The following is an 11,387-nucleotide window of genomic DNA, read 5'->3' on the forward strand; positions in this document are numbered from 1 at the left end:
ATGCGGTTTTAGAATATGCAAATGTCGTTAATAATCACATCCGCATTCCCTTTATATATATATATATATATATATATTTATAAATTTAATTAAATTCACTAAAATGACATCGTTTTGGATTCAGTAAGTTTATGATATTTAGGTTATGTTAAATTTTTTCCATAATTATTTCAAAGTTATACCTCAATACATTTATTTTTATTTTCTCTTTTCTTTGAATAATCCGAATCTCGATTACCATTACTGCATATACAGATAGCTAATAATAACAATAATAATCGCGCGGATTCAGATATTTAAAAGTGATAATCACATTCACATTTTCATCCCTAACCAAGGATAAGTAGGTGGACAAAAAGATAGCAAGAATGAAACACATGGTCATAATGGGGCGGAAAATTAAGATTTGAACCATATTTAACAATCTTTAGCATATTTTTTATTTTTATTTTATTTTTATTTTTTATTTTTTTTTATTTTTATGCGTTTTTCCAGTTTTTACTATAGCTAGCACTACAATGAAAGCAGTCATTTTAAGGGGCTCAAAAAGGTATATATATATATAAGGCCACAGCTCTTTGCTCAAACATGGCGTCATTTGTTTTTGGATTGGTTTTCTAAAGTATTAAAAATGTTCACTAACCCTCTCGAAGTACCATCCATTTGTTAAGGTTCTCTCGGTTAAATTAGTGCCCACAAAAATAAATAAGTTTAATCATTTAATTTATATTTTAATTAAGTGAAATCTAACATATGAAATATTTGATAAAATATAAAATAAATACGAAGATAGAGTTCGAACTCAAGACTTTTATTCTCATCCTATTTTAAATCACAACTTATCTAAAAAACTTAAATTTATAAAAAAAATATTACTTTAATCATTTAATTTATATTATTAACACCCCAAACTATCAAAATTTGTCAAAAATGTCGCCATGATCAGGAACGGATTTAGGGGGCCCCTCAATTCCAAAAAAATAAATAAATAAATAAAAAAAATTATAAGATAAAAAGTAAAAGCTTCTTGCTCCGTCCTACCGTAATGACAAAACTTCTCAGAATAATTATGAAAAAAGTTTTTCTAGAGAGCTATTTTTTAGCTTAAAAGCTTTATTTCCTAGCTAGCCTAATCATTTACCACTCCCATCTTCGTAAAGACAAGAATACGAAACCTGTAAATTTTTCGCAGAGGAAGAATTCCGAGTGTTGGAGAAAGTGTGGGAAATGAGGTGTGTTTTATAATTATGGACGGGGGAGATAAAGATTAAAGAATTGAGACATGCTGCTCCTCTATTATTCAATGCTATTCCTCTGCAGAATAAACCAAAGGTTGATTGTCGTTTCATGATTATAAGCATCCGCTCGATAAATTTTGAGGCCTAAAGCAACAAGAAGAATGCTAGATATTCAGACATTTTTTTTCAAAATTTTGTTCCAATTTGATGTGTCACAATTTCATAAAATCTATCATGTTGAGAAATGTGTCACAATCTCCTAGGATTGGGTTCAAACCAAATTCCAGAAAAATAAAATAAAATATTGAGATATCAAGCATTTCTCAAGCGACAAATTTAAGAGCGGTCTTTTTTTTTTATATTAAATATTAATTAAATTAAATTTATTTTAATATTTATATTATTATTTTTTATCTAATATGTCAATTAAAGCACCTTTTTTTTATTTGTAAAATGTATTTTAAAACTTTTTTTTAAATAACCTATTAGATATAGAGATGACTTATCGATCATTTGATTCAAAGACATGAAATAATAAAATTTTAAGAAAAATAAAGAGAAAAATAAAAATAAGTTATATAAAGATTCATGTTTATAATAGATGGCATGCCACTCATACCATTAAGTCTCGTGTTTGACACTATTCAATTGTCGTTTCATGATTGTAAGCACTCCTCACGCCGCTCGATAAATTTTGAGGCCTAAAGCGACAAGAGGAATGCTAGGCATTGAAACACTTTTTTTCAAAATTTTGTTCCAATCTGATGTATCACAATCCCATGAGATCTATCATTTTAGAAAATGTGTCACAATCTCATAGGATTGTGACACATCAAATTAGAACCAAATTCTAGAAAAAAAATATTGGGATGTCATGCATTTCTCAAGCGACAAATTTAAGTGCAATTTTTTTATTTTTATTTAAATAGTAATTAAATTATATATATATATATATATATATCCCGCACTTTTTTATTTATTTGTAAAACGTATTTTAAAACTTTTTTTAAATAACTTATTAGATATAGAATGACTTATTATTTGATTCAAAGAGATGAAATAATAAAATTTTAAGAAAAATACAGAGAAAAATAGAAAAAAGTCATATAAAGATTGATATTTATAATAGTTGGCATGCCACTCATGCTACTAAGTCCCGTGTTCGACGCTATTCAATTGTTGTTTCATGATTGTAAGCACTCGTCACGTCGCTCGATAAATTTGGAGGTCTAAAGCAACAAGAAGAATGCTAAGTATTCAAATACTTTTTTCTAAAATTTTGTTTTAATTTAATGTGTCACAATCCCATAAGATCTATTATTTTGGAAAATGTGTCATAATCTCATAGGATTGTGACACATCAGGTTGAAACCAAATTTTAGAAAAAAAATATTGGGATGTAAATCATTTATCAAGCGACAAATTTAAGTGCAGTCTTTTTTTTTTTTTTTTTTAATTTATTTGTAAAATGTTTTTTAATTTTTTTTTAAATAACTTATTAGATATAGAATGACTTTTCATTTAATTTAAAGACATGAAAAAGATTAAAAAAAAAATTTAAAGATTGATATTTATAATAGATGGCATGCCACTCATACTACTAAGTCTCGTGTTTGACACTATTCAAACACTATTCAAATCTCAAATCTGGCCTCACTCCACCTCACATCAACAGCCATAGGAGAAGAGAACGCACATGGTTGAAATTTTAACCACATCGGCTCATCCCCTATTTAACCCTAAAACCAAACACCCACCTCTCGGCTCTTTCTCTCTTCTCTCTTTCTCTCAGACTATGGGTGTAAACGAGCTGAGCTACTCGTGAGCTTACTCGAGATCGGCTCGAAGAAACTCGATTCGTGCTCGAATTGATTATTAAATGAGCTACTCGTGAACACGAAAATCAAACTTGATTATTAAACGATGCAAACTCGTATAAACTCGACTTGGCTCGACTAAAACTCGTGAACCCGCTCGTATAAGGATCGACTCGTGTGTGTGTGTGTATATATATTAATGAATAATATACTATGTGTATTATGTAAGCATAAATTAAATAATAAATAACAATAGTTATTAGTCAATATATATCAATTGGTCATATTTATATAAAATAGTAAAAACGAATAATATCAATAATTAATTGTTAGTCATATGATATAATAACAATTCAGATACTTAATAAAATGATTCATGTAATATAATAAGATTATAATTTATAGGATTATATGATCATATAATAATATAACATTGTACTATACTACCATATGACAAGTAAATATAAAATATGCAATCACTTTACTATATGTTATGAGTATTATCGTTAAATATTTAATAATCATTACATACGGATTGTTAGATCGTGTTAATATGTTAAATATACTATCATATGATAATACTTAGATCATATGATCATATAATATTAGTATTATTAGTAGGTAATTATGAATTATGATAAATTTGATAATTCTGATTTATGACTCGTAAATTTATAATAATCATACTTAATTACTTATTATAGATTCATAGATAATCTCATAAATTAAGTGATATGATATGATTCATAATTTATAATCATAAATATATATACATATTACTATATTAGTAACATATATAATTATAGCTATATAGTGTCATATATGAATCATATGATATAGACTATAGTATACAAATTCATACTAATATAATGGTTTAGTATTTAGATACTTAGTTAGATACACTCATACACTTAATAAGTATGATTTATGATTTTAAGTATTTAATAATTATTAGTAATATTTAGATGCAATGAGTCAATGACTATATATATAGATTACATATGTACGTTACAGTAAGTATGAATTCACATTATTCATATGATATAATAACACTTATAAAATTTAATCATATTATTCATATATAATAATAATGTGATTCATACAATCTCAAATTAAGTTATTAGGATTAGAATTACTTATATATTAATTATAATAATAATTTATAACTTGTAATCACAATTCACAAGTTATGAATTATCATTATAATTTAGATCCTATGATTTAACATTGTGCTATATAACCGTTAGTTGTTATATATGATCTAATTAGTATTATCATAAAGGATCATATGATAATATAATAATTATCATTGTAAGACATTGTTAATGTTTTAACTTAATATAAGTTAGTTAGTTTTTATATTGACTGTTAATTTATTTTTTTAATGCCAAAAATCAAATGATAATACTTTTTTATTCGAGATCATATGATAGTGCTTAGATTATATGAAAACATCATTATCATTTATATGATTTATATCTATCTATATTAACTTATTAAGTATGTAAAGGGGTGTAAATGAGCCGAGCTCGAGCGAGCCAGTGCCGAGCTCGAGTGAGCCAGAATCGAGCTCGAGCTCATTCATTACAAGCTTGAGCTTGAGCTCATTCATCACGAGCCCGAGCCGATCTCGAGCTCATTCATCACGAGCTCGAGCCGAGTTCGAGCGGTAACAATTAAGCTCAAGTCGAGTCGAGCCGAATTTATACGAGTTTAACATTTGTTCTTTTACCATTAATTCTACTTTCCATCAAAGTTAGAATTAATTAATAAGAAACATTAACTTCTCGTAGTTAATTAACCAACACTTTATTAAGGTGTATTAATTAACCATTAACCAACAATTAATAAAGGAGGATTAATTAACCACATTAAGATCGAGTCTAATAAGTTGTCTTATGTGTCAGGTCATGTGGGACATTGAATTCTTACAAGAAGCACTTGCTATTAAAACAACATGTGAACACATGTCAATTTTATATGTGAGTTGGATTAAATTTCCTACCTACTGGTTTGTAGGAAATTTATGTCCTTTAATTATAAATAAAAAAAAATGTAACAATAGTCAATATAAATATGTTAAAACATTAATAATTATAATTATTATATTTTCATATGGTTCTATATATTTAATGATAATAATACCTTCTTCTTTTTTTAAAGTCTAATGATAATTCTTAGATCATATGATTCATATCTAATGGTTATGTAGCACAAATGCACAATGTTAAATCATATGATTTAAATTCTAATGATAACACCTAAATTATTATCATAATTAACACATTAGTAATTCCAATTAAACCAATCGACCAATCCTAATAACTTAATTTGGGATTATATGAATTACATTGTCATTATATATGAATAATATGATTAAGTTTAAAAAGTGTTATTGTAATTCGTATAGTTAATATGAATTCATACTTATGTATATAATCTATATACATATTCATTGTATCTAAGACTCTAAGTATTATTAATAATTATTAGATACTTAAAATCTTACATCATACTTAATCAGTGTATCTAAGTACTTAATCATTTTATTTGTATGCTCATATGATCTTAGATTTTGAATCACGTGATGACGGTGATGTAATGATTCATAAGTATCTAATAATAATACTTATAAGTTATAACATTGAATATAGTGAATCAATAATTACATGTTATATGCCACAATGTTATATTATTATATGATCATATAGTCATATGATATTACATAAATAATATAATATGAATCATATGATTAAGTATCTGAATTGTCATTATATCATATGATCATATGATTAACAATTAAGTATTAATATTATTCACTTTTACTATTTTATATACATATTGATACAACCAAATAATTATAACCAATTAATATTTATTGACCATTTTTATTTGTTACTTAATTCATGCTTATATATAGTATATTGTACAAATAAGTTATATATTAACAAATTAAAACTTATTTTTAACACACACACGCACACACACACACACACACACACACACACACACACACACACACACACACACACATATATATATATATATATACGAGTCGAGCCTTAATAAACGAGTCGATCCTTATACGAGCGGGTTCACGAGCTTTTGTTGAGTCGAGCCGAGTTTATATGAGTTTGCATTGTTTAATAAACGAGTTTGATTTTCATGTTCACGAATAGCTCATTTAATAATCGATTCGAGCACGAGTCGAGTTTATTCGAGCCGATCTCACGAGTAGCTCAGCTCGTTTACACCCCTATATGTAAGTATTGACTAAATCCACATCACATGTAAGTATTGTAATCTTATAATTATAATTTATAAAAGATCTTGAAAAATTCATGTTTCATTTCAACCTCCTCAAGCATGAATTTCCGGTTCCGGCATTATGGGCGTTACCAACATACCATGGTAGCACCTACCCGGCTACTCGGTTACCCTAAAGAGTCAAGATTAATTGAGCTTGTTATTTTTATTGCTTCACAAGCTTTTGCCATCCATGCCAAATGCATACTTTCACAACATATTATATATATATATATATATATATATATATATATATATATATATAATTCATTAGTGGTATTGTCTAGTTTGAATTTTTCATATATATTAATTATCTTATTTTATAATTTGTCAATATTTTTAGAATAATAAAATTTTTATTTTATGAATTTCTGTTTTCCTATTCTCCACACGATGTCATTTTTTTAAAATTGTTATCAATCACTAATATATAAATAAAAATTAAATTATAGACAAAAGTTGTTTTTCTTTAAATTTATTTTTTTTTCTAACTTTATGTGGAAAAGCTTTTATTGTCATTTCATCTATTTTACTTGAGGAATAAACTATACAATTAAATTAATATATTGTGGAATTCTTGAGTAGTACTTTATATTATATACGATTTTTTAAATTATAACCATTATTTTTAATTTGTGCAATATCTCCTCAAATTATTTCCAGAGTTTCAATGTTTTCCATTAGCGAAAAAAAAAAAAAAAATTATTCTTAATGAAAATTTAGAAAATAATTTTATTTTTTAAAAATAATGGCCAAAAGGCATTGTGTGATGTGCCAGTGTGAGTAGGATGCTTTTATTTTTAATTTTTTTTTAATTTTTAATTTTTTTTTTTAAATGCTGTGTTTTAGAGTTGAAACGTTGTTTTTTTTAAAAAAAATTAAAAAATTAAAAAATTAAATGAGTAAATTGAAACATTCGTTTTGTACATATTTGATAGACATGAAACGAAGCGTGACACTTCAATCTCCAAGAAACACGCCGTGACACTTCAATCTCCAAGATTTTTCTGGGTCGTCCGATCGTCCAAGCCAAATCAAGTGTGAATCTGAGCCATTCATTTTGAAATAATTGGTTGTAGCTATACTCAACTATTACTCTGAGAAATTATTTGGTGTTACAATTACCACTTGTTAACTCTCATTAGATGAGATCCAACAACTTCAGTTTTGATCTTGAAATTGATTATTATACTCAACAGTTAGGATTAGAAGTGGATCCGATTTTATTTGTAAGCATGTGTAGGGAATAAGTTTTCATACAATTTTTTTTTTTATTTAAAGATAAACGAAAAAAAAAAAAATTAGACCTGACGCTTGACGAGTTGACGCTCCAGTTGCCGAGACACACGCGTGACGCTTCAATCTTCAAGATTCTTTTGGATCGTCCGCTCGTCCAAGCCAAATCATCCTTTGAATCTGAGCCGTTCATTTTGAAACAATTGGTTACAGCTATACTCAACTATTACTCTGAGAAATTATTTGGTGTTACAATTATCACGTCTTAACTCTCATTAGATGAGATCCAACGACTTCAGTTTTGATCTTGAAATTGATTATAATACTCAACGGTTAGGATTAGAAGTGGATCCTATTTTATTTGTATACGGGGGTAGGGAATAATTTTCCAGACGATTTTTTTGTTTAATTATTAATTATAGATAAAATAAAAAAAATTTGAAATTTAAAATTTTGATTTTGAAACATGGACGTTAATTTTTTTTTTAAAAAAAAAAACCCCCGGCCACCCGATTTTTTCCGTGCTTGAGAACTACAATGTCTTCCTCGTTCCTCAGTTTCTCTGACCGAATGAAGTTCAAAACCGTTGATTGTTCAAAAAATTAGAATCAAACCGTTCATTTGTTTGAAAATTCCTTTCATCCTTTGACATCAAACTTAGTTTTTATTTTTAAATTCTCACTCTGTCAGTTTCTCACGCTGCACGTAGACAACCTGCAAAGAATTTATTGTGTTGCTAATGGTTCAGAACACAATTAATGCTTTGCTTTTAATGCAGAGTTTCCTCTCTCAATTACCCTCGTCTATCCAGTTCTTCTTCTTCATTTTTTAGCCTTTGATTTATTTTTAATTTTTGATCGAATGGCTTCTATCTTTCTACAGGATTTAGTTTTGAAATCTGTCTGAGTTTCTTCATATTTGTAGTCGAAATTGAACCAAGAGAAACCGATCCATCTAAATCATCTGATGTTCCATATTTCCGCAGCGTAGCCAAATCCCAACTTTTGTGAATTTTTTCTATTCTTCTCACACGTATCAATGGCAACAAGTCCAGCGACCAAGAACACTCTTGATCTAACTGAAGTGGTAGTAGTGAAGTACTGGACTTTACATGAGTTGCGTGTGAATCGTGTGATGCTCTTGCTCTCAAATTTCAATTATAAATTTGAGAGCAAGAGAGTCAAAAGACTCAGCCGCTCAACTCCTCAGTACTCAAGAATCAAGACTCAAATCTCAGTTAGTTAAGTATCAAACATTTGTTCTCTACTTCTCTTTCATCATTTCATTTTCATGTTTCGATATTCAAAATTTTTTTTTCTTTCACTTAGTAGCTAATCTTACAATATTTTTAAGTTCTAAATTTCTAATGTTAATGTTGATATACCTTATGATTGTTCAGGAATCAGGGACGTCCGTTCAGCCTTAAATCCTCTACTAGACTACTACCTCAGGTCCTCATTGATTTTGCAAGTTAATAAATAACTCAGGTTTCACTTTTTTTTTTCTTTACATTATTTTATTATTTTTGTTGTTATGATTAATGATTATAAATTTATAATTAGCAAATCCTTCTATGAACAATCTGTTATGTTTTACAAATTATATTGTGATTATGTAATGTATGTTCTATGTTTGGAAACTGTTCATAATGCTTATAAAATTTTCACAATGCTTAGAATTTAGAAATGTATGTTCTGAATCTGCTGATTATATAATGCTGAGTTTTGTTTTATTTCTAAATTTAGAAATGTATGCTCTATGTTAGACAGTTTTTTATAAGAAATGAACAATCAGTTTTTTCAAAAAATTAGGGCAGAAACTATAATCCTAAAAGTGAGGCAGTTTTTTAATTACAAAACTTGAATATAAAATATTTGAAATTCCTTAGCAATTTATAAAAAATGAACAATCTATTTTTTTAAAAAACAGGGGCAGAAAACTATAATTCTAAAAGTTATACATTTTTTTAATAACAAAACTTGAAGATGAAAAAATTGCAATTTTAGCAATTAAAAAAGAAAATGAGTAATCTGCTTTTGTTTTTCTAAAAAAAATAGGGCAGAAACTATAGTCCTAGAAGTTAGTTTTTTAATAACAAAACTTGAATATGATAAATTTGATATTCCTTGGCAATTTATAAAAAATGAACAATCTATTTATTTATTTTTTTTATTTTTTATTTTTTTTTAAAGTAGAGGCAGAAAACTATAATTCTAAAAGTTATACAATTTTTTAATAACAAAACTTGAAGATGAAAAAATTGCAATTTTAGCAATTAAAAAAGAAAATGAACAATTTGTTTTTGTTTTTCTAAAAAAATAAAGGGCAAAAACTATAATCCTAGAAATTAGACAGTTTTTTAATAACAAAACTTGAATATGAAAAATTTGAAATTCCTTGGCAATTTATAAAAAATGAACAATCTGTTTTTTTTTTTAAAGTAGGGGCAGAAAACTATAATTCTAAAAGTTATACAGTTTTTTAATAACAAAACTTGAATATGAAAAAAATTGAAATTCCTTGGCAATTAAAAAAGAAAATGAACAATCTGTTTTTTTTTAAAAAAAATAAAAAATAAAAAGGGCAGAAACTATAATCCTAAAAGTTACAGTTTTTTAATTACAAAACTTGAATATAAAAAATTTGAAATTCCTTAGCAATTTATAAAAACTGAATAATCTGTTTTTTTTTTTGGAAAAAAAATGGGGGCAGAAAACTATAATTCTAAAAGTTATGCAGTTTTTTAATTACAAAACTTGAATATGAAAAAATTGAAATTCCTTAGCAATTAAAAAAGAAAATGAACGATCTGTTTTTTTTTTTTTTTTTTTTTTTTTTTTTAAAAAAAAAAAGGGCAGAAACTATAGTCCTAAAAGTTAGACAGTTTTTTAATTACAAAACTTGAATATAAAAAATTTGAAATTCCTTGGCAATTTATAAAAAATGTTCTGTTTTTTTTTATTTTTTTTTTTTTATTTAAATAGGGGTAGAAAACTATAATCCTAAAAGTTATACAATATACAGTTTTTTAATATTAAAACTTGAATATGAAAAAATTGAAATTCCTTGGCAATTAAAAAAGAAAATGAACAATCTGTTTTTTTTTTTTTTTTTTTTTAAAAAAAAAAAAAAAAAAAGAAAAAGAAATAGGGCAGAAACTATAATCCTAAAAGTTACAGGTTTTTAATTACAAAACTTGAATATAAAAAATTTGAAATTCCTTGGCAATTTATAAAAAATGAACAATCTGATTTTTTTAAAAAATAAGGGCAGAAAACTATAATTCTAAAAGTTATACAGTTTTTTAATTACGAAACTTGAATATGAAAAAATTGAAATTCCTTAGCAATTAAAAAAGAAAATGAACAATCTGTTTTATTTATATTTTTTTTTAAAAAAAATAGGGCAGAAACTATAGTCCTAAAAGTTAGACAGTTTTTTAATTACAAAACTTGAATATAAAAAATTTGAAATTCCTTGGCAATTTATAAAAAATGAATAATCTGTTTTTTTTTTTTTTTAAAAAAAAAAAAAAATAGGGGCAGAAAACTATAATTCTAAAAGTTATACAGTTTTTTAATTACAAAAATTGAATATGAAAAATTCAAAATTCCTTAGCAATTAAAAAAAAGCAATTAACAAAATTAAATAATTGGGCAAAAATATCCTTAAAAACTATTAATGAAACTTAAATATGAAAAAATTGTACAGATATGAATTTCTTTATTTTAGCAACTAACAAAATACAATGAACAATCATATGATATGCAAACTTAAATTTTACTATTTA

Source organism: Alnus glutinosa, chromosome 8, assembly GCF_958979055.1.
Source record: "Alnus glutinosa chromosome 8, dhAlnGlut1.1, whole genome shotgun sequence".
NCBI lineage: Eukaryota > Viridiplantae > Streptophyta > Magnoliopsida > Fagales > Betulaceae > Alnus > Alnus glutinosa.